Source organism: Schistocerca americana, chromosome 6 (genome assembly GCF_021461395.2).
Source record: "Schistocerca americana isolate TAMUIC-IGC-003095 chromosome 6, iqSchAmer2.1, whole genome shotgun sequence".
In the NCBI taxonomy this organism is placed as follows: Eukaryota; Metazoa; Arthropoda; class Insecta; order Orthoptera; family Acrididae; genus Schistocerca; species Schistocerca americana.
In genome coordinates, this window is record NC_060124.1 from 366916136 (window position 1) to 366942026 (window position 25891).

General features: G+C 45.7%; 1 protein-coding gene and 1 non-coding gene across 2 annotated transcripts in view; both read right to left on the reverse strand.

Moving 5' to 3' along the window:
* Positions 1–25891, reverse strand: part of LOC124619330 (low-density lipoprotein receptor-related protein 1) — a 756280-nt gene that overhangs the window by 678100 nt on the left and 52289 nt on the right. The window lies entirely within an intron of this gene.
* Positions 10142–10215, reverse strand: Trnat-ugu. The gene has a single exon. It is a non-coding gene; the product is annotated as a tRNA-Thr (tRNA).

A 25891-nucleotide genomic window follows, 5' to 3' on the forward strand; every position in this document is an offset into this window, starting at 1 on the left:
GGATTTTCTTGAATCACAGCGCCAACTGTCAAGAATCAAAACAAATATTTAAGACAAAATGTACGTAATTTTTTTATGCAGAATCTGATTCTGCAATAAAAAAATGGGGGTTCCCATTTGAAATTTTAAAGTTGTCTCCCGCTCCACCCCCAACGAGCTGGGATTGCGGGCTAATTTTAGCACCAGCAGATGTACTCCTCGAAAATAATCAACTTTGCATTCTACACATTTTTTCGTGTTAAGCTTATTTTTCGAGTTATTCTGGTTTGTCAACTTTAAATTTACACCCTTTATATTGTAAACAGCAACCGTCGTATCACACTTCTCTGTGGTACTCTGGATATTTATATCCGTCGATTTAGTTCCGTTAAGAGTGACGTGTTGAGTTCTATCTGCAAGGAAGTCTTGAATCCAATCGGAAGTCTGCTACGATCGTAAGCTCGAAATTTTTTCATTGAACGGCAATACGGGACGGTGTCAAATGCCTTACTGAAATCAAGGAACACGGCATCAACCTGAGCGCCGTTGTGCACTGCGCTGTGGATCTCATGGAGCACTGGCATGCACCATGGGCCATAGAGGAGAAGTGAACGACAGCTGCGGAGATGTGTACGCGCGAATAGATGCGAAACTGTTGAGCAGCTGAGTGCACAGATGAACTAACAACAGCGTCTACTCAACGATCCTTCGGCGAAATAGACCTCTGCAGCAAGCGCCTCGTTGATGTGCCCATGCTGACTGCTGTTCATCGGAAACGAAGGCTGGAATTTGCACGCCAGTATCACAACTGGATGTCCACCGAGACGCGACATGTGGCATTTTCAGGTGAACCATCTTTTATGCTTCATCGGACAGAAAGCTATCACCGTGCAACAACTGTCGGAAGGGTTCAGGCATGACGAGAGAGCATTGTTATGGCTTGGGGAATATTTTTGTGGCATTCCCTGGATGATCCCGTCGTTCTGGAAGGCGCAAGGGATCAACGCAAGTACAGCATGCGTCTATTCTTGGGGAAATGTCCACCCCCACATGCAGTTTGTTTTTCCTCATCTTGATGGCATCTACCAGCAAGACAACGCAACGTGTCACACAGTTTGCAGTGCTCATGCGTGGTTCGAAGAGCAGCGGAATGAGTTTACCGTACTCTCCTGGCCACAAAAGTGCCCGGATTTCACCCAATCGAAAACATGTGGGATCACCTCGATCGGGCTGCGTGCGCCATGGATGCTCAACCGAGAAAACTGGCACGGCCAACGCACTGGATTCAGCATGGCTCCACATCCTCTTCAATCTCTTGCAGAACCTCATCGACTCTCCTTCTCCACATCTTGTAGCCATCTGCGCTACAAAAGGTGGTTATTCACCCTTTTCACAGGTGGTGATACACTACTGGCCATTAAAATTGCTACACCACGAAGATGATGTGCTACACAGTCGAAATTTAACCGACAGGAAGAAGATACTGTGATATGCAAATGATTAGCATTTCAGAGCATTCACACAAGGTTGACGCCGGTGGCGACACCTACAACGTGCTGACATGAGGAAAGTTTCCAACCGATTTCTCATACACAAACAGCAGTTGACCGGCGCTGTCTGGTAAAACATGCCTCGGGTAAGGAGGAGAAATGCGTACCATCACGTTTCCGACTTTGATAAAGGTCGGATTGTAGCCTATCGCGATTGCGGTTTATCGTATCGCGACATTGCTGCTCGCGTTGGTCGAGATCCAATGACTGTTAGCAGAATATGGAATCGGTGGGTTCAGGAGGGTAATACGGAACGCCGTGCTGCATCCCAACGGCCTCGTACCACTAGCAGTCGAGATGACAGGCATCTTATCCGCATGGCTGTAACGGATCGTGCAGCTACGACTCGATCCCTGAGTCAACAGATGGGGACGCTTGCAAGACAACAACCATCTGCACGAACAATTCGACGACTTTTGCAGCAGCATGGACTATCAGCTCGGAGACCATGGCTGCGGTTACCCTTGACGCTGCATCCCAGACAGGAGCGCCTGCGATGGTGAACTCAACAACGAACCTGGGTGCACGGATGGCAAAACGTCATTTTTCCGGATGAATCCAGGTTCTGCTTACAGTAACATGATGGTCACATCCGTGTTCGGCGACATAGCGGTGAACGTACATTGGAAGCGTGTATCCGTCATCGCCATGTTGGCTGCGAAATCCTACATTTCAGCAGGATAATGCACGACCGCATGTTGCAGGTCCTGTACGGGCCTTTCTGGATACACAAAATGTTCGACTGCTGCCCTGGCCAGCGCATTCTCCATATCTCTCACCAATTGAAAACGTCTGGTCAATGGTGGCCGAGCAACGGGCTCGTCACAATACGCCAATCACTACTCTTGATGAAGTGTGGTATCGTGTTGAAGCTGCATGTGCAGCTGTACCTGTACATGCCATCCAAGCTCTGTTTGACTGAATGCCCAGGCGTATGAAGGCCGTTATTACGGCCAGAGGTGGTTGTTCTGGATACTAATTTCTCAGGATGTATGCACCCAAATTGCGTGAAAACGTAATCACATGTCAGTTCTAGTATAATATATTTGTCCAGTCTGCATTCTTCTTGGTGTAGCAATTTTAATGGCCAGTAGTGTATTAATTTGACTGGGCAGTTTCTTTGTTAAGAAGCATTGGTGTGGTGCAGAGTCAAGTGCAACAGCTTTTGGAAGTAACCGCCGAGAATGCGGTTTGTTAAACGGTTGGAGGGCCTGTAATTACATTGTTTGCAACCGTCTTATAATCGGTCTTTTATGGCAACGGATAGCAAGCTACTGGGAGGCGATCACCATGCGTCCTTGTGCTCATCGTATGTTGGACGCCACGCTCCGCAGCGAGCAGCAGGCGGGACGTATCCGCAGCTGAGAGCAGTGCAGGGTCGCCGTGACGCGCCGTTTGCTGCGAGCGAGCCCGCGAAACAGGAGACTGGACACTCACTCACTGCAGGTAAGGCGCCGACGCGCGGCACGCTTCTCGCCTGCGCAACCACGCGCGCATCTAAGCAGAGGCTGCCGACTGCTTTAGTCAAAAATGACTCTGAGCACTAAGGGACTTAACATCTGAGATCATCAGAACTAATTAAACCTAACTAACCTAGGGACATCACACATATCCATGCCCGAGGCAGGATTCGAACCTGCGATCGTGCCGGTCGCGCGGTTCCAGACTGAGGAGCCTACAACCGCTCGGCAAAGCGGTCGGTTCGACTGCTTTAGTCGATATATACTGGGCGAAGAGGCTGTGTGGCGGCAGAGCCATTGCAGAAACAGTTGACGTTCGCTCCGTGAACTGCCTGTGTTACTGCTCGACCCTCTCAGGTGGGGACGATCAGTGAGCTCGAGACGAAACTGAGGGAGACTACTCCGCGAAGTCAAGCCTTGACGCATGACTTTACCGAATCAGAAAGTCTTTGCCCTGCCCCCTCCCCTATTTTTGCCAAATTCGGGTCAAAATGCGAAATCAATAACGTCCATTCCCAGCGGTGTACCTTTATTGGTCCAGCTCGGCCGAATCTGCCGGTAGCTCCTGCCAGCTGTTGAAGACGGCGGTTGTGCTTCACACGCTCAAGGGCTTGTTGTTGTTGTGGTCTTCAGTCGTGAGACTGGTTTGATGCAGCTCTCCATGCTACTCTATCCTGTGCAAGCTTTTTCATCTCCCAGTACCTACTGCAACCTACATCCTTCTGAAACTGCTTAGTGTATTCATCTCTTGGTCTCCCTCTACGATTTTTACCCTCCACACTGCCCTCCAATACTAAATTGGTGATCCCTTGATGCCTCAGAACATCTCCTACCAATCGATCCCTTCTTTTAATCAAGTTGTGCCACAAACTTCTCTTCTCCCCAATCCTATTCAATACTTCCTCATTAGTTATGTGATCTACCCATCTAATCTTCAGCATTCTTCTGTAGCACCATATTTCTAAAGCTTCTATTCTCTTCTTGTCTAAACTATTTATCGTCCACGTTTCACTTCCGCACATGGCTACAGTCCATACAAATACTTTCAGAATCGACTTCCTGACACTTAAATCTATACTCGATGTTAACAAATTTCTCTTCGTCAGAAATGCTTTCCTTGCCATTGCCAGTCTACATTTTATATCCTCTCTACTTCGACCATCATCAGTTATTTTGCTTCCCAAATAACAAAACTCATTTACTACTTTAAGCGTCTCATTTCCTAATCTAATTCCTGCAGCATCACCCGATTTAATTCGATTACATTCCATTACTCTCGTTTTGCTTTTGTCGATGTTCATATTATACCCTCCTTTCAAGACACTGTCCATTCCGTTCAACTGCTCTTCCAACTCCTATGCTGTCTCTGACGGAATTACAGTGTCTTTGGCGAACCTCAAAGTTTTTATTTCTTTCCCATGCATTTTAATTCCTACTCCAAATTTCACTTTTGTTTCCTTTACTGCTTGTTCAATATGCAGACTGAATGACATCGGGGATAGGCTACAACCCTGTCTCACTCCCTTCCCAACCACTGCTTCCCTTTCATGCCCCTCGACTCTTATAACTGCCATCTGGTTTCTTTACAAATTGTAAATAGCCTTTCGCTCCCTGTATTTTACCCCTGCCACCTTCAGAATTTGAAAGAGAGTATTCCAGCCAACATTGTCAAACGTTTCGCTAAGTCTACAAATGCTAGAAACGTAGGTTTTTTCCCCTAATCGATTTCCTAAGATAAGTCGTAGGGTCAGTATTGCCTCACGTCTTACGAGCAACGAAATGTGATTCGTTTTCTATAAGCCGAAAGCCCATCGAAATACACAGAGAGATGCAGCTCACGTATGCCGAAAAGTGTCTCGCTTGGACGAACCATGTGATAGTGGTGGTGGTGGTGGTGGTGGTGGTGGTGGTGGTGGTGATGGTGGTGGTGGCGTTGGTGTTGTGAGTTCGCAAAAGGCCGTGAAGACTTGTATGACAATGAGCGCTCTAGAAGCGTTGGCCGCTGACTGGCGACAACATTTCCCGCGTTGATGTAATGATGAACGGAGATCGGTGTATGCACCTCAAGGACATTTCCCGGGAACTTGGAATTTGTTATGGGAGTGTCTACGGCGTCGTTCAGGGGTCCTTGGAGTGTCAGTGGGTGCCTAAGCAGTTGCATGACCAGGTCAAAAGCAAGCGAATGATTGCTTCACTGAATTATCTGCAATGGTTACAGTTTCTTGTAGCGTATTGTTGCTGGCGATGGAACGTGGATAATCCGTTTCACGTCGAAATCGAAGCACCAGAGTAAGGTTTGGCAACATTTGGCTTGGCTGATGGAAAAAAGAGAGAGAGATCCGTTCAGTTCCAGCTGTTAGGAAAGTGATGTTAACGGTCTTGTGGGACTGTCGCGGGCCGCTTCTGGATTTCATGCCACTAGGTGCAACCACCAATGCCGGCAACCATTCTTCCACACTGTCGCTTCTGCCACCAGAAAGAAGCGCCGAGGGATTATCGAGGAGGACAATGTGGTTATCGTCGACGACAATGTGTATATAGGGTGCCCTCCTAGGAGTTCAAAAAATGGTTCAAATGGCTCTGAGCACTATGGGACTTAACTTCTAAGGTCATCAGTTCCCTAGAACTTAGAACTACTTAAACCTAACTAACCTACGGACATCACACACATCCATACGCGAGGCAGGATTCGAACCTGCGACCGTAGCGGTCGCGCGATTCCAGACTGTAGCGCCTAGAACCGCTCGGCCACCCCGGCCGGCTCTTAAGAGTTGTCAAGTGCATTTTCTCTGATGTTTCGGCCGATATTTGCAATTCTATATTTACAATTTTTAGCTGGAGTCATCCTGATCAGATACTGCTAATTACGTCTTTCATGCGACGCCCAGTCTCAACGGAAGGCGCCCTTTTGTTTCCTGTTACAAACAAAACAATTTTTAAAGCTGAATTTTACGTGCCCTTTCGATAGAGCGGTCCCAAATTAGTCTAATGCGATATTCGTTTTATCTATATGTATTAACAGGGGCAGTAGAACAACGAAGAGTATCCAGTACTCCAGCAGAGGCTGAGCAGCGCTACTGTGTGGCCGTAGCCGGCCGATGTGACCGAGCGGTTCTAGGCGCTACAGTCTGTAACCGCGCGACCGCTACGGTCGCAGGTTCGAATCCTGCCTCCAGCATGGATGTGTGTGATGTCCTTAGGTTAGTTAGGTTTAAGTAGTTCTGGGTTCTAGGGGACTGATGGCCTCAGAAGTAAAGTCCCATAGTGCTCAGAGCCATTTGAACCATTTGTGTGGCCGTAGCAGTAAGCGTGGGCCAAGGCGGTGCTGATGCTGCTAGAGTACTGGTTATTCTTCGTGTTGTACTTCCCTGTTAATACATATAGTAAAAACGAATATCGCATTAGACTAATTTGGCACCGATCTATCGAATGAGAATGTAAAATTCCGCTTTAAAAACCATTTTGTTCGTAGCGGAAAAGAAACTGACGCTTTCCGTCGTGACTGGGCATCGCACGAAAGAAGTGATGAGCAGTATTTGCATGGAGTGGCTCCAGCTAAACACTGCAGAAACTGAACTGCAAATATCTGCTGACACGCCAGATAAAATGCGCCTGACGTCTCTTAGGAGGGACAGCCATTTCTCTGCTGTCTCCACTGTTCCCGGAAGTCTTCTGAAATCTTTCCGTTCGAAGAGCCACTGACTCTCGAATGTGCCTGTGAATACCAGTGAGCCGTGCGGTATTCCCGTCTCGTTTCTTATCCGATTTACTGGCGTCACTAAGTTGCTGGCTTGCCTGCCCTTGAGTGGCAGCAGAAGCGCTTATCGATACGAGCACTGTTGTACTATCTTCGGAGCGACCGCTAGTATTTCCGGGTCGTCGTTTGTCGAGGGGAGTTGAGTTGGGACGGCGCAGCAGTGAGGTCCGGACAGCCATGACTCACCCGACCGTTGCCGGCACACATGACTTGCGTGTGGACGACCTTGGTTGGTCGTTCGGTCAGTCGTCTCATCGGATGACGTGTATTTCGTCGCCGACCGCTTCCAGGTTCTCTGTGTTATCGACTTGTGATTCCTCCTAGTTGTTCCACAGTGACTGGTTTTAGTATTGCTCGAGTTGTCTGTAAAAGTGTTTCGCCGAACCGTGTGTAGCTTGTGTCGTTTTGACTGAGCAGTTATTTTAATACTGTATGTGTGCTGGATTGAGTCGGTCGGTTGGGACGGAGCAGCGAGCAAGTCTCCGCGGCGCGAGGCCAGGCCGGGACCGTTGGTGGCGTGCAAGCGATGTCGGATCGTGAGGCGTTAGCCGCGAGAGCGACAAGTTCGTTGCCCACCGAACCTGGACGCTGAAGTTGAGTGATCAGTTAGCCTGTTATGAAACCTCAGCTATTGTGACATCTCTTCGTTCATTTGCGGGTTGTTGCTCCCTGGGCCGTTCGGTCTAGCAGCAACGTATGATGTGTTGGAATCGGCGAAATCTTGCAGTCGTCTTCCTACATTGTAATTAATTATTAAATTGACTGTTACTTGCCAGTGAAGTGCACCACGGGTATTTCTGCCCTGTGGCCGTTAACGCCCCAGTTACCTGTCCTGGTCGTTAGCGTAGTTTTCCGGCAGTGTGCCTTTCCTCGTCGTGTTGATGCTGTCCGGCACGGCGTGTAGTTCGAAAGCCTTTTAAGTTGTTTGGTTCATATTTTGCTTAGAGTGGTTATTGTTCCCTTGGCTGTTTTTAGACGCCAGTTTCTGAAGACATAGTGCTGTTCGTATCCTCGTCCTCGGCCGGTATTTTCCATCGTTGGGCCGTTGGTCGGACGGAAGTGAATGGGTTAAATTGCTGGTCGGTCCTTGGGCCATCCCTACTTTGGGTTGCCATCCGATTACTTAACTTCAATTCTTGGCTGCCTGTCTCACCTCACCTTACGTTTGAGGTACCTTCTCAGACCGACCCTTGGAACACTTCCGAGCACCGCTTTATCTGTTGGTTTTAGATTGTGATTTTCATTTTAGTTTGAAATATTCTGAGAGGCCTTCGGCCGTGTATTAATTCTGTTCTTTTTAAACTTTACGTAGAGGCCTTCAGCAGTGTTAAATTAAAATTTTGAAGATTGATTTTATTTTAAAAAAGAAAAAAAAATTCCTTCAAATTGGTTCTATCTGAAATTGTTTGTAATCCAGGCCGTAAGCCATTACTTGTTCGACGTGTTATGCGTGGCCTTCAGCCGAGGATCTGCGTGAACCCCTTTTAACAAGGCCTTCAGCCGTGTGTATTCTTTCAAGGAAAGTTTTTTATAAGAAGGAAGGGGTTTATTTTAAATTGCTTGTCTGACTTGTTGTTCAGGCCTTCAGCCATTGTTTCAAATTTGTTTGTGGCCTTCAGCCATGCAATAAGTTAACATTTCTTTAATTAGGCTTTCGGCCATTCTGTTGTAAGTTTAAAAAGAAATTTATTGGTTGAAAAAATTGTTTATTAATGTGTTTTAATTATAGTTGCCCTTCAGACATGTAGTGTAGTCCTTCAGCCGCTAATTGTTTTCAATTGCATGGTTTTTTTAGAAAGAAAAAAATTCCTTCTATTTTTAATTGATTTTGATTTCTAAGCCAGGCCTTCAGCCATTCTTGTTTTTGGTGTGGTATTGGGCGTTCAGCCCAGCAAGCATCTCAAGTTCTTTAACTAGGCCTTCAGCTGTATTGTTTAGTTGTGATCTTTTAAAGCAATGTGTGAATAAGTGGTTATTAGAAAAATAAAGCTGTGTGTTTGATTGTGCAACTCACAGTAACTGTTCACGGCCCATCCACAATCACAACCTTATCCTGTGCGCTCTCTGAGTAGCTACCAACCAGGTTTCACCCACGTGATTCACGTATGCCTGGAGAGAACGAGTAATCGCGTGGGGGTTTAATAGGAAGGAGATGGAGAGGAAGATGTGCATGTGACGCTAGCTTATGTTATTGGCAGTTGGTCTTCATCTCGCTCCAGGCCACCAGTCCACGAGAATTTACTATACAATGGCGACTACGGATATCGAAGAACACGTGTTGCTGCTTGCTTTCCCATTGCGTGCAGTTGAGAAAGGGTTATTGACTTCTTGACAAGTATCGCCGGTAGCTTCCTGATCGTATCGAGCTCACGAAGCATGAACGCTCAAAGATTCAAGAAAATAAAACTCTCGTAAGGCATTAACAACACGTTTCATGACCGCAGCGGCGTCAGAGGGAAAGTTCAATTCACAGAATACTGCGTTCTCCGTAGCATCGTCCACTCGGAACTTTTTACTGTCGATGTGAGCTGCATGAAGCAGTCAGCAACACTGTAATAACTGCATCTTCCCTGAAAGTAGCATAAATCGAAATAATTTGTTTCGTTTGACAATAAATTAGTATTTTTGATAGCTTCTAACTTGCTTCCAACACGAGTTCTCGAAGTTCAGTTTTACACGATGCAGGAGCGAGGTCACGCTTATTGGCCAGTTTATACGCCACATATAACTCAGTGATAACACTTTGACCCATTCAGTTCTGCATCTTCTCTACAACGTTCTTTCTAAAAGACGCAAGCGCGCTCTCTTTAACATTGTGATTTACCAGTGCATGCTACACCTGCGCAGTGCGCAGATATTAAGGAAAGAAACGTGTCGCACTGCGTAAACTTTTTCACTTTGATGATATCCTTTTCCGGATATCTGTCAGTGCTACACTTCTTGATCTTTTGGTTACTCGATTGTGCGACTGTCAAGCAAGACTATATGGTTGTGTCGGACTCATGGCTTCCCTGACACAAAACTATGTATCTGGACAGTTTAGTTGACAGGTCAGTGCCACACACTATGCAAGGAATATTTTAGGCTACCCTGCTCCCACTTCTTCTTATCCCCTGCTCTAAATTCTGACATTACGTTGTTTGGATGACTAATTCAGCTCTAAAGTATCATCAAGTTAGAGTAATAACTTGTGACATTTATTAAACATCGGAATAGTGACATATTATCAACGGCATGTCAACACAAGAAACAATAATAGAAATATGAAGATAGTTCTCGAAAGAACAGATTCCATTGATGAGCGTATAGCTTCTCTAGAATAAATGATAATTAATTGAAACCCTCAGCTGCCGACAGGTGTTGTACATATCTCGATGGGGACAGCTGAAAATGTGTGCCCCGACCGGGACTCGAACCCGGGATCTCCTGCTTACAAGGCAGACGCTCTATCCATCTGAGCCACAGAGGACACAGATGAATAGCGCGACTGCAGGGACTTATCCCTTGCACGCTTCCCGTGAGACTCAAAGTCCCAACTGTCCACAATCTACATACGTAATGTTCCTAATAGATACTTTGCCCATCCACTAATTACTCGCGCCCACTAAGGTGACGATTCTCGTAAGAGTGTCCTCGGTGGCTCACATGGATAGAGCGTCTGTCATATAAGCAGGAGATCCCGGGTTCGAAACCAGGTCGAGACACACATTTTAAGCTGTCCCCATCGAGGTATGTCAACAAAACCTGTCGGCAGCTGAGGGTTTCAATTAATTATCATTTATTCTGGAGAAGCCGCACGGTCATCAATGGTATCTGTTCTTTCGAGAACTGTTACTATCTTCATATATAGTTAAATGGCTACCTGGCCATTCACCTTCGTCTGTGCGAATGCGCACAGGTTGCCCGAAATCTTACGGGAATCGTCACCTTAGTGGGCGCGAGTAATGAATGGATGGGCAAAGCATCTATTAGGAACTTCACGTATGTAGATTGTGGACAGTTGGGAATGTGAGTCTCACGGGAAGCGTGCAAGGGATAAGTCCCTGCAGTCGCGCTATTCATCTGTGTCCTTTGTGGCTCAGATGGATAGAGCGTCTGCCTTGTAAGCAGGAGAGCCCGAGTTCAAGTCCCGGTCGGGACACACGTTTTCAGCTATCCCCATCGAGGTATGTCAACAACACCTGTCGGCAGCTGAGGGTTTCAATTAATTGTCATTTAGTAATAGAAATATTAACTGTCATTCAGCTGCCGTGTGAACGTTCAGTGATTGTAGTTATAGTCTTCAGTCCGAAGAGTGGTTTCATGCAGCTCTCACGCTGGTGTATCCTGTACAGTTCTCTTCGTCTCTGTATAGCTACTGCAAGTAACATCCATTTGAACCTGCTTACGATAGTATAGTCTTGGTCTACGTTCCCTCCGCCACTCCCCATTCCTTCCCCACCCACCTCCACACAATCCCCTCCATTATCAAATTAACGACTTGTTAATGCCTTACGATGTGTCGTATAATCCAATCCGTTCTTTTAGCTACGTTTTACCATAAATAAATTTTTGATTCAGTTAGATTCAGTACCTGTTAATTAGTTATTCGATCTACTCATCTAATGTTCAACATTTTTCTGTAGGACCACATCTTAAAAGATTCCATTCTCTTCACACAGACTGACGACAGTCTGCACGTGAAATCCAATGTTTAACTATTACTGGCAATACATTGGAGATACTCCAGGTTACAAACACTTTAATTTATATTCGAAATTTATGTATTTCTCTTTATTCGAAAACTTTTCTCGCTATTGCCAGGCTGCATTCTTCGTTGGTTTCCTTTGCTTCTCGCTCTGTGTACAGAGTGAATAAGAATGGTTCAAATGGCTCTGAGCACTATGGGACTTAACATCTGCCGGCCGCGGTGGTCTAGCGGTTCAGGCGCTCAGTCCGGAACCGCGGGACTGCTACGGTCGCAGGTTCGAATCCTGCCTCGGGCATGGATGTGTGTGATGTCCTTAGGTTAGTTAGGTTTAAGTAGTTCTAAGTTCTAGGGGACTGATGACCACAGATGTTAAGTCCCATAGGGCTCAGAGCCATTTGAACCATTTGAACTTAACATCTGAGATCATCAGTCCCCTAGAACTTAGAACTACTTAAACCTAAATAACCTAAGGACATCACACACATCCATGCCCGAGGCAGGATTAGAACCTGCTACAGTAGCTGTCGCGCAGTTCCAGACTGAAGCGCCTAGAACCGCTCGGCCACTCCGGCCAGCACGGAGTGAATAACATGCGGAATATATTACAATAATTTCTCACTCCCTTATCATGTGCTGCCTCTCCTTGCAGAATTGCATTCTGACCTCTATGTAAGTTGTATAGTACGTTTTACCTTGCTGTATTTTATCCCTGACAACATCAGAATTTCAAAGAGTGTTTTTCAGTCAATATTGTCGAAGGCTTTTTCTATATCCACAAATGCCTTTCTTCAGCCTTCTTGTAGGGTAACTGGTAGAATGAATACTGCCTCTCGTGTTCCTCACCTTCCATAAGTGGGCTTCGACTAAAATTTCCACTCTCCTATAAATAATTCTTCACCCAGGCGAAAGGCTGCTAGAAACATGCATCACACCACCGCAAGTCAGTGTTATGCCATGAAGGACATTCACCTGAGCTTCAACAGGACGTCAAAGGCACCACAACAGAGGTACATACGTGAAAATTATTGCAGTCCACCTGCATCCCTTCATGCTTGATGTCTTCCCCGACAGCGATGCATCTTCCAGCAGGATAATTCTGTGTGTCACAACTCCAGATAGAGCTACAGTGATATAAATTCATAGGCTTCCACGGCCAGTATAATTTTGAATAAAATAATTGTGGATATTAGGCCGCATCCTTATAAACCACTAAAGCAGGCCTGGCCAATATTTGCGCTCCCGGAACATTCCGCGAGCGCAAAAACTACTACTCAGTGCTCCGGATTCCCCCACCACTGCGCTATTCGGAACAGGTGTGTGGGTGAGGCAGCTAAACGCCAAAGGATGCACATCCGAGAAACTTAGGAAGATTTATTTGTAACACAGTGCAGCTACTTCTAAGAGGCGATAACTGCAGCAAACTTTTATAAGAAATGCAGACGTACGTTAGATAGTACTAACATGGTGAGCAGATCTACAAAAAACTTTACATATGGGCGTTTAACCTTATGTTGTGATGTTTACACATTTATAAGCATTTCAGTATCTGAATATACGAGGGTGAGCCAAATGAAAACCTTAAATTTGTAATAACAAATCGAAATTTCGCGCCGTTATCCTGTAAGTTGGTAAGCGTGCTACAAACAGCGTGGAGAATGGCCTGTAGGTGACAGCATTGTGCAGATGCACACATACCGTCGCAGTATCAGTACAAAGATGGCCGCCCCAATTGCGACTTGCAACAGGGAATAACAGCGTTCTGTTATTCGGTTTTTGCGTAGTGAAATTCATCGTCGAATGAAGGTTCAGTACGGTGATGCATGTTTTCACAGCAGCAAGTCTACGAATGGAATAGGAAGTTCGCAAATGGTGTGACTTCAGTGGAACGTGCTCCTCGTCCAGGTCATGCACAACGAGTTGTGACTCCACAGAACATTGCGGCAGGTGAAGCCATACTGAAGGAACACCGCCGAGTGACACTGAATGACATTGCAGCATGTTTACAGATTAGTCATGGGTCAGCACACCATATTGTGCATGATGTGCTCCAGTGTCACAAAGTGTCTGCAAGATGGGTGCCACGGCAGCTGACTCCTAAAATGAGAGAAAGACGTGTTGATGCTTGTGAAGAACTTCTTCAGCGCTTTGAACGAGAAGGTGATGGCTTCCTTGCAAGAATTGTTACTGGGGACGAAACCTGGGTTCATTTCCACCAACCGGAAACGAAGAGAGCGAGCAAGGAATGGCGCCATTCCTCATCACCAAAACCAAAGACGTTTCGAACAGAACCATCACCATGGAAGGTTATGCTGATTCTCTTTTGGGACGAAAAAGGCGTCATTTTAGAGCATTACATGCCTAGAGGGACCACTGTCACCAGTGCATCATACACAGATCTAAAAAACCAATCTGTAGCCTGCAATCAAATCAAAGCGACGTTGATTGCTGTCAGCAGGTGTCCTTTTGCAACATGACAATGCAAGGCCCCACACTGCCCGCACAACAGTTGCAACAATCACAGACCTGCATTTTAAGTGTCTTCCTCATCCACCATACTCACCAGACCTTGCCCCAAGTGATTTCCATATGTTTGGACCACTCAAAGATTCTGATGAAAAGGTAAGCCACGCGGTGCGTGAGTGGTTGCGCGGACTACCAAAAGAACTTCTTTTCTAAAGGAATTTATGCGCTTTGTAAGCGCTGGAGGATTTGCATTGTGCGTGGGGGAGATTATGTTGAAAAGTGATACAGCTTTGTACCACTTCTGCACAATAAATAATATTTAAAAAAATATTTAAGGTTTTCATTTGACTCACCCTCGTATAATAATACATCTGGTACTATGGTTCGTGATACAAACATGTGTGCAGATTAAAATCTGTTAAACTCTAACGTTAGTGGGAACTCAACAGTTTCATAAAAGGAAAAAAGGAGACATTCGCGTACATGTTTTGAAACAGAAACTGAAATAACTTTAGGGGGTTGTCTGTGCAGTTGACGATATTGCTCTTCGGGTAACATTTTATATAAGTCTTGTAACTGTATGCAAACAGGTCGTTGAGCTGAGTACGTTCATCAGGTTAAGATGAAAGTAATGAGGTACATCAACAACCAAAAGTGAGAACGATCTGACAAATAAATCGAAATCTGTCTCATTCGTGTAATGTCTTGAAATCTCTTTACGAATTCACAATGAAATGTTTCGATTACTAACACGTAGCTAGTCATGCATGGTCCACAAATGACTGACTTGAATTACGATAAATGTTCCAAATCATTAATCTGACGCTGATTTTTCCACAGGATTACTTTTTGTTTGACGTCTACCTCATCCGCCGTATCTGTTAACAAATGATTCTCGTCTTAATGAGGCAGCGGCCTTGCCGCAGTGGATACACCGGTTCCCGTGAGATCACCTAAGTTAAGCGCTGTCGGGCGTGGTTGGCACTTAGATGGGTCACCATCCAGGCCGGCATGCGCTGTTGCCATTTTTCGGGGTGCACTCAGCTTCGTGATGGCAATTGAGGAGCTACTCGTCCAATTAGTAGCGTCTTCGGTCAAGAATACCATCATAACAACCGGGAGAACGGTGTGCTGACCCCACGCCCCTCCTCCAAAGAGGATGACACGGCGGTCGGATGATGCCGGTAGGTCACTCGCGGCCTGAAGACGGAGTGCTCCTCTTAATGAATTCAAAGAATTGCAGTTGTCGATCATAAAATATGATTTCTTCACTCTATTCACTCGTAACTGAGTTTTTTTCCCTAATCGCTGCCTTCATTCAGGTAGCATTCACTGTCGTTTGCCAGAAGACGAGTGCATCATACCGTCGTTCTCGCTGGTGTTGCACTGACCGTATTTCCGTCTCAGTACTGCGATGGCATATTAAGTACTTTGTATGGCGTTTAAACAATACGCAAAGTAAAGCAATTCCCACTCGGCATTGAGTGATGTGGCTTCTCCACTTGTTCTTTTTTTTGACAAGGGCGTGGAACCATAGTATTCCCAATGCAGAACGTAAATTTCATTCGACGGCAGCAATACTGTCAGCGAAGTGCTTGACCTCTGGCAAGGTGAATGCTTTGTTCCAGTGACGTCGGGCTGCAGCCTTCATCTCAGTCTTCCTCATCACCCCTCAGCGCCGTTCGCCGCTGCTCGCGCAGCGCTAGGCAGGACTGCGGCTGGAGCGCTGTTTGGCCAGGTCTGTAGTAAAGCAACTAGACTGCCGGCGTTTCGACCGACTTTGCAGCGATACCCTTCAAGTCGGTTCTTGTATACTGCTGTCTTGGCCACAGAATTTGCCTGATCTGAGCCCGATGGAACACATACGTGACGATGTTGGGAGTTACCTCTGCGCCCGCAAATTTAGGTAATTGCGTAGACTAGTTTAACATACCTCCGGAAACCTACCGAGAAATTGTCGAATCCCCATCACGCAAAATCGTTGCTATGTTGCATTCCAGAGGTGGACCAACGGTTGATTTACAAAGCGGTCATAGTATTGCGCCTCAAATGTGTATTTTAAGCGCGTCAATCTTAGTACTTAAAGTTTGTGGTTTGTGCACCAGTAATAGCCAAAAACTGCCGCTGTAGAGCGCTGCGGCTGCAAATTATGTGCTGATAAGCGTGTTCCGTGTGAGGTTCAAATGGCTCTGAGCACTATGGGACTCAACAAATGCTTCAAATGACTCTGAGCACTATGCGACTTAACTTCTAAGGTCATCAGTCGCCTAGAACTTAGAACTAATTAAAGCTAACTAACCTAAGGACATCACACACATCCATGCCCGAGGCAGGATTCGAACCTGCGACCGTAGCAGTCGCGCGGTTCTAGACTGTAGTGCCTGGAACCGCTCGGCCACCCCTGCCGGCCCGTCTGAGGTATTAGCTCGTTCCCGTACGTGCAACGACCACGCTGGAAAGCACGCTTGCGTCCTTCACGGCGAGAAACGCGTCCTACATGACGATGGCTTAAGGCACATCGATCGGAGATTCGTTATCGAAGGAGCGACCGATTGCGCAGGGGCGTTACCCACTTCGTAACTAGTAACCGCGTAGCTATTGTGCTGCCACGGAAGCATAACTGCCGCCTGAGATCATCTTGGCGGTCAGACAAGAGGCCTATAGCGCAGGTGGCTCAGTAGTCAGTACAGATGCAGTGAGCGCGTCGCGCGCGGCTGGACGCCGGCAGCATTCTGCGAGTCTGCAAGCGCACCGGGCCGCATCACAATGCCGGCGCGGCCTTTGTGCGCTGGGGCGACGCTGGGCGAAGCGACTCTGCCCGGCCGCGTCACCCAAGACTCCGTTTGCTGCGACCAAGGACGCGCCTCCTCGGTGGCCAAGCGCAATAGCGAATCACCAAGGGTATACACCACAGTATGGCAGATGTTACGAGCGACAGTAGCGCTCCTAGTGGCCTGACAGTGAACTCTGAATACGAGATGAGTGTGGCGCGAAAATCGTATCCTTGCTCTGCGATGATAATATTTTTATGTATTTCAGGAATAGGCCTGATAGGTGGCAAAGTGTGTGAAGTGCGCGCAAAATGCTGTGACCGCTAGATACGCAGTCTGCTGGGTTTGCTGGTGACAGCGGCAGTGGTGAGGGTCACTCAGAGCGCTGTAGGGGAAACGTCGAGCGCTGGAGGGAAAGTTCCGTTCTAAATTGAAGTGCACGCTTTTTGTAAATATTAAGTGGGGCACCTTCACGTCCAGGCAACGGCCTTGCCGCAGTGGATAGACTGGTTCCCGTGAGATCACCGAAGTTAAGCGCTGTCGGGCGCGGTCGGCGCTTGGATGGGTGACCATCCGGGCCGCCATGCGCTGTTGCCATTCTTCGGGGTGCACTCAACCTCGTGATGCCAATTGAGGAGCTACTCGACCGATTAGTAGCGGCTTCGGTCAAGAATACCATCATAACGACCGGGAGAGCGGTGTGCTGACCCCACGCCCCTCCTATCCGCATCCTCCACTGAGGATGACACGGCGGTCGTATGGTCCCGGTAGGCCACTCGTGGCCTGAAGACGGAGTATACCTCCACGTCCACACTTCCATGGTGATCATTAAAAATATCTACTGTCTGTCACCTCTGCTTTCGTTAGTATCTAAAAAGAATTCCGCCGAAAATGCAGCGATTTATTTTCACCTGGCTTGTTAACCATTTGTAACTTTCACAGAAACGTCATGAGTGGCAAATTTTGAGTGAAACCTGCACATTTCTCTGGTTGCCATGTCAAAATTTGCATCTTTTGCTGAAACACACTGTCTCGCTTCACTAACATGTGCACACACAATTTCGAAAGAATTCTGAAACAGTGGTTTATTAAGTGTATTAGCCCGCTCCGTTAGCCGAGCGGTCTAACGCACGGGTTTCCGGAGCGGGGAGGGGCGCCTGGTCCCCGGCACAAATGCGCCCGGCGGACTTGTGTCGAGGTCCGGTGATCCGGCCAGTCTGTCGATGGTTTTTAGGCGGTTATCCATCTGCCTTGGCGAATCCGGGCTGGTTCCCCTTATTCCGCCTCAGCTGCGCTATATCGGCGATTGCTGCGCAAACAAGTTCTCCACGTATGCGTACACCAGCATTACTCTACCACGCAAACATAGGGTTACACTTGTCTGGTGTGTGACGTTCCCTGGTATGGGGTGGGAGGGTGGGTGGGGGGGGGGGTGGGGGGTTGGGAGGGGGTGTTCCACCGGGGGCCGAACCGCACAATAACCCTGGGTTCGGTGTGGGGCGGTGGAGGGGTGAAGTGGACTGCGGTAGTCGTCGTGGGGTTGTGGACCACTGCGGCTGCGGCGGGGACAGAGCCTCTCCGTCGTTTCTTGGACCCCGATTAACATACAACATACATACAAGTGTATGAAGTAAGGAACTGAGAAAAAGTAAAGTCAGTAACTTATGAAAAAGCACATCCTCGGTAGAAAAAAACGTGTAAGCCTTCAAATATGTTGTTCCAAAATCCATAGCATTTCTCGTTTCACCAGCTATTGATGACAAAATTTACATTCTTCACCGAAAGAGTCTGTAGTTATTGGAATAACATGGTACATAACGAAGTTTTACGTAATAACGATATGGTAAAATACCCTCCTCTTTGTGTGCTATCATTTGCCAAAATCTCATTTCGATATGGGAAACCGTTTATGAAATATGAGGAATGTTGTGGATATTTCACTCTGGCTTTATCGCTGGCGTGGCGCGATCGCAAATGTGTGTGCTACATCAATTCAGTTTTCTCGAGACTGTTGGCAGATAGATACTTCTACCCAAGTCTAAAGAAAAATTCAATATGTTAGCTAAATTTCATGAGCAACATCATATTACGTAATAAGCAAACGCAAAATCACAGCGACAGCGCATTGGACGAAAACTGGTCACTGTGCATCGCCCACCGTATCCTGCGCGAGCTATAAATTAAAATGTTTTTGTTACCTTGCGAAGTGCTATTGCAGAAATCTCAATAAAAAAAACTAAAATTAACTTCTCGTAGCTGGGGTTCACACTCAGATAAGTTTTATAAATGACATCGTGATAGTCTTTTGACTGTAAAATTATTTGCTTGTAAAACCCAATACTGAAATTACAACCGCGACGCCAAGTGGAAATAATTCCGCTTTAGCACATGTCAAAAACTAAAAATCATCTGACATGACATGACACGGCACGACACAGAAGCAGGTTTCACCACATTGCGTTTCTGATTACTACCTTATATTTATTGTACTCTGTGAATTGCATTGTAAATATGTGACCAATATTTCGCATAATTTTTGCTGGCAACCATAATATTGGGGTGGGTTAAATGATTCCATATTTGTGTTTTCTCGTATAAAACTGAAGCTCGTTTCGCAGCATGGTATTTTAACTCCTGTCTCTTTATTACTGCTTACGAATCCTTGTGTGAACTGCTCGATTTAAATGCGTTGAAAGTATATTGCTTGTATTCTACGTTATTTTTCTTAGCATTTGTTTTTCGTACTTTCTTGCATTTAATGGAGGTCCCCGAAATTTTCGTTGCAGAGGATGATTTTAGTGCAGTGATTTCTGCCAAAATATATTGTTTGCAATACCTGTTAATAAGCTGTGAACACATTTGCGTAATTCACGTTGCATTTTTATAATTTTCAAGGAGGAATACTCCAGTCCTTAACACTACAAAGCTTATTCATCTACACCTACATCCATATTCCGCAAACCGTCGTGAAATGCGCGGCATTCAGTGGCGACAAGCAACACCATGTAAACCAGTATTACATTCTCATTCTATAACAAGACGTAATAAACTTGAATACTGCTTCTGTTTCATGTGAAACAAAATCAAATGTGGAATCTATTATTATTATTGGTTCCTCTGTCTAAGTTTATTGTAATTAATTAAATAGAATTTTACGTTGGACGCTTTTCGTTTTTATTTATACAGCATCTAATGTTGTCTTTCTGGAAATATAAACACACATGATTTTACATTTCGATGGCTATAGATTAAAAACAGAATTTCTTCATAAATTTTGACGTGCAGTTTGCGTACGGTGTTTCTGGCCCTCGTTTGCACATTCTCCAAACCACTGCTTTTTACTTCTTTGTTAGCGGAGGTTGAGATAGAAAGAAGCTTCGTTGTACATATAAGCTTAGTAGTTTTCTGCATTTTTGTACTTTCTTTTTGCTGTGTTGGTGTTATTTGCACTCCACCTCACTTTAGCACAGCATTACAATTTTTACATTTGTTCATTTGTTTTTCGTGTAGGTTGTGGGCGTTGCCAACCTGTGATTTAAAAAAAATATAATTCGTGTATGTGTGGTTGTGGCCGAGCGGTTCTCGGCGCTTCAGTCCGGAACCGCGCTGCTGCTACGGTAGCAGGATCGAATCCTGCCTCGGGCATGGATGTGTGTGATGTCCTTAGGTTAGTCAGGTTTAAGTAGTTCTAAGTCTAGGGGACTTATGACCTCAGATGTTAAGTCCCATAGTGCTTTTTGAACCATTTTGTGTGTGTGTGTGTGTGTGTGTGTGTGTGTGTGTGTGTGAGTGAGAGAGAGAGACAGAGAGAGAGAGAGAGAGAGAGAGAGAGAGAGAGAGCAAAAAGGCAAAAGACTTACGTGTATATGTACAACGAAGTCTCCGATATCAAAGTAGGAAAAAGCAGTGGTTTGCAGAATATGTGAACAAGAGACAGGAACACCGGAAATAAACTGCACACCAAGTTTATAAAGAAATACTGTTTTTCAAAAACGCATGTATCCGTATTTCCAGCATGATCACAGAAGGTGCCTTCGTAAATAAAAGTGAAACGCGTCTGGTGGAAAATTTCCTTTAATGACTTGCACTATGCTCAAGACGGAGAAATCAATAATTATTGACTTTAACGGCTGCTGCGGAAAATGGCCACGCAAACAAAGTATGGAATCATTTAATCAACTCGGTATTACAGATGCGAGCAGAACTCGAGCAGAATACGAGCAACATTTTCACAATGGAATTTAAAGAGTGCAATACACACACGAAGTAATGAGGTACCCAGCCTCTGTTTCAAATGAAACCAAAACAGTATGGAAGACTTTTGTCGTACAATAAGAAACCGAGATGATGGACTGATAAACACGCAGCGCTCCAAGTGGCCTGCCAGCGAACCAGGGTCGTCTTACCGGACGTCCGTAAATGAGTGTCACCCCTATGGTATATTCTGCTTATTTGACACGAAAGCTAAATAACCCCCCGCGTTTGTTGTTGCCTCACTGGAACCTCCTTACAGCGCAGCGTCGCGTGTGATTCATTATTAAAGCGGCCTCTAGACGGTCAATATTTTCGATTGTGAAATAATACTGGGCGAATGTGGGTTAGCTTGGAAGATTGCATGATAATACTGAAGAGATTAAAAATTTTGGGAGATAAACATACCAAAACAAGTCTAATAATCTGTTTAGTGTTGATTTTTAACTATTTTTTCCGCACCTATGTTTTATTACAGAACTCGAAGAAGCTTCACAAATTTTCACAACACATACGCACGACAAAACCACACGACCGTAGGACAGAGAACGAGCCGGCCGATGTGGCCGAGCGGTTCTGGGCGCTTCAGTCTGGAACCGTGCGATCGCTACGGTCGCAGGTTCAAATCCTACCTCGGGCATGGATGTGTGTGATGTCCTCAGGTTAGTTAGGTTTAAGTAGTTCTAAGTTCTAGGGGACTGATGACCTCAGATGTTGAGTCCCATAGTTCTCAGAGAACGAATTAACAGATACGTAAGTAAGGCGTGTTTCCAGTGGCACTTCATTCGACGACCAATCGCGGAGCTCAAAGACCGGGCGATTGTTTCCATAAGGGAGAACTTACGATGAGGAAAGGATGGATTTCAACGACGCAGGAAAAAACCTAGCAAATTTCAACGGTAAAATAAAGAAATTTATGCAGTGTATTTCATCAACAGGGGTAGAACCGTTACTACTTGTTAATTCTCGCAAAAAGTGAATCAGTAACCAGTCGCTGTTAATACTGCTATTTATTTAGAATAAATAGTGCCGTTATCAGTTCCGGACCTAAATGTTGTTCTCATCACGATTATAATTACACTTACTTACACTGAACAAGAGATTTCGGATGATTTTAGTTATGGCGAAAATTCTTTGGAGCGGTGATGTTCGAAATATGGCTACTTCAGTTAAATTGAACTAACACTGCACTGAAGTAACATATTTAAATTAGTTTCAAAAGATAGGAAATTAAGTTTGGATTGTGCTACTTATATCGAACGTAGTGTGTTATTTTATGGCACTGTTGATTGTTTTTGAAAAGATTAATAAATCGCATAGTAATAACTTATCAGAATTTTGGAGATCCAATCAATGCAGAGTACGACACACCCTCAACTAAATATGTTTTCCAAAAATGTTCAAATGTGTGTGCCCGAGGGAGGACTCCCACCTCCGCCGGGACCAGCCGCACAGTCCATGACTGCTGCGCCCTTGACCGCTCGGCTAATCCCGCGCGGCTAAATATGTTTTTGGAAAGATGGTAATTTACAAACAGTGTCAGTGCTTTTTAGTTCATTGTTAAACAACTAACCGCACAACCAATAACAGCCAACGGGTCGTTTTCAGCATAAGCTGAATTAAACTATAAATGTGAACAGTCGTCTGTTCGAAAATAATAACGGCGCTATTTGCTCTCAAGGAGGAGATATCCGCTACCTACTCTTGTGCTGGAATAAATTTACATTTCAAGTGTTTAGTGGTACGCGGGATGAGAGAGATTCCTGGTCATCCGAAATGTTTTACCTTTAAAACAAAATTTTATTTTTTCGACTTTTCTCACTGTTTCACATTGAAGAACACACTAGCTCGTAGAAATTTCTCTGCATTGTCTGGCCGCCTCCAAAATATCTGCGTTAATTTACAAGTTGCTGAAAATTCTTACGCCAGAAAGACATTTGCACAACCACAGATACAGACCGGAGCTTCTGGGACGATTCTCAGGTGGCACGGAGCTTGGACGCGGAAGAACAGGACGGGATTGTGTAGAGGCGCTGCACGAGCCGCTCTTGGCATGGGTTGGACGCGAGCCAAATGGAGTACCAACAGCCTCATAAATCGATCAGCCTCGTGGATTCTCGCCGTTTAACACTGTCAGCGCCACTCGCTACCCGCCGTAGCCCAGGCGACGAGTTCGATCGAACATTGTCTCATCATGCTACTGTACAAAGATACTGCTTATCATCTATGTATCTGCCTATCTGTCTGTCTATAACGCTGCGTAAGCCACATGGAGGATAGTACATAGTATTAGCATTATCTGTTTTCTTTTCTATTCCATTCGCATATTGAACTACGAAAAATGACTGTCTACATGTCGTTGTACGCGCCCCAATCTTTGTTTTCTTTGTCTACTAATCCATTTAAGAGATACACAGCGTTTAGACAAAAATACGGAAACAGCGTGTTACATGGATGCTTGAATATAAATGTAGATGTTAGCCGTTGTTGTACGAGGGTGAGTCAAATGAAAATCTTAAAAAAATTTTTAAAATATCATTTATTGTGCAGAAGTGCTACAAAGCTGTATCACTTTTTAACATAATCTCCCCCACGCTCAATGCAAGTCCTCCGCCGCTTACAAAGTGCATAAACTCCTTTAGAAAAAAATTCTTTTGGTAGTCCGCGCAACCACTCATGGCGTACCTCTTCATCAGAACGAAACTTCTTTCCTCCCATTGCGTCTTTGAATGGTCCAAACATATGGAAATCACTTGGGGGCAAGGTCTGGTGAGTATGGTGGAGGAGGAAGACACTGAAAATGCAGGTCTGTGATTGTTGCAACTGTTGTACGGGCAGTGTGGGGCCTTGCATTGTCATGCTGCAAAAGGACACCTGTTGACAGCAATCAATGTCGCTTTGATTTGGTTGCAGATGATTTTTTTAGGAACTCTGTGTATGATGCACTGGTGACAGTGGTCCCTCTAGACACGTAATGCTCCAAAATGACGCCTTTTTTGTCCCAAAACTGAGTCAGCATAACCTTCCCTGGTGATGGTTCTGTTCGAAACTTCTTTGGTTTTGGTGATGAAGAATGGCGCCATTCCTTGCTCGCTCTCTTAGTTTACGGTTGGTGGAAGTGAAACAAGGTTTTGTCCCTAGTAACGATTCTTGCAAGGGAGCCATCACTTTCTCTTTCAAAGCGCCGAAGAAGTTCTTCACAAGCATCAAGACGTCGTTCTCTCATTTCAGAGTCAGCTGCCGTGGCACCCATCTTGCAGACACTTTGTGAATCTGGAGCACATCATGCACAGTGTGGTGTGCTGACACATGACTAATCTGTAAACATGCTGCAATGTCATTCAGTGTCACTCGGCGGTTTCCCTTCACTATGGCTTCAACTGCTGCAATGTTTCTGTGGGGTCACAACTCGCTGTGCCTCGACCTGGACGAGGAGTATCTTCCACCGAAGTCACTCCATTCGTAGACTTGCTGCTGTGACAAACATGCATCATCGTACTGAACCTTCATTCGTCGATGAATTTCATTAGGTTTCACACATTCACTACGCAAAAATCGAATAACAGAACGCTGTTCTTTCCTGGTACAAGTCGCAAGTGGGGCGGCCATATTTATACTGATAATGCGACGGTATGTGTGCATCTGCACTATGCTGCCACCTACAGGCCATCCTGCAGGCTGTTTGTAGTACGCTTACCAACTTACAGGATAACGCCGCGTAATTTCGATTTGTTACTACAAATTTAAGGTTTTCATTTGACTCACCTTCGTATTTGACAACGAGCGGCACCTATGCAATGCCGGAAATACGTTGGAAGTGTCATTCCTGGTCTTCCGCTAAGTAACAGCGCGGTCGAAAGTGTGTGTTGCGAAACTGTGACGGATTGTCATTGAAGAGGATTGTGACATAAAATAAGAGAACTACAGCTGCAAAAGTCACAGCAGAAATGAATGTCGCACTCGCGAACACTGTCAACACCAAAACAGAACGAAAAGAGCCGCGTGAGCCGGAAATTGCAGGGCGTACTGGAATTTCAGAATCACTTATCAGTGATGAAAATGCTCGTAACAGGAAAAAGTAGAACCGAGAAGCCATAAAACCTGTACTTTATGGAGCAATGGAAGAATGTCATTTGGTCTGATGATTCTTGTTTTGTACTGTTTCCAACTTCTGGCCGAGTTCACTCCCACGAGTGAAACATGCTGGGGGTTCAGTGATGATTTGGGCAACCATATTGTGTTATCCCTTGGGCCCCATGGTTACTCTGCATGGTCGCAGGTCTGCCAATGATTGTGTGACCGTTTTCGCTAATCAGGTCCATCGCATGGTACAATGTCTGTTCCCCAGCGGTGATGCTGTGTCAAATGGCTCTGAGCACTATGGGACTTAACTTCTGTGGTCACCAGTCCCCTAGAACTTAGAACTACTTAAACCTAACTAACCTAAGGACATCACACACATCCACGCCCGAGGCAGGATTCGAACCTGCGACCGTAGCAGTCGCGCGGTTCCGGACTGAGCGCCTTAACCGCGAGACCACCGCGGCCGGCGATGCTGTGTCACAAGACTGTTCACATAGCTCGCATCGTCCAGGACTAGTTTTGTGAGCACGCCGATGAATCGCCACACCTCACCTGGCCGCCAGTCACCGACTCTCAGTGTTATTAAGGTTCAAACGGCTCTGAGCACTATGGGACTTAGCTTCTGAGGTCATCAGTCCCCTAGAACTTAGAACTACTTAAACCTAACTAACCTAAGGACATCACACACACCCATGTTCGAGGCAGGAATCGAACCTACGACCGTAGCGGTCGCGCGGTTCCAGACTGTAGCGCCTAGAGCCGCTCGGCCACTACGGCCGGCTGTTATTAAGGCTTTGTGGTTTACTTTAGAAAGAAGAGTGTATGATCGTTGCCCACTTCCACCATCATTAGGATCTACTTGAACGTGTCACTACTTTGCAGGAAGA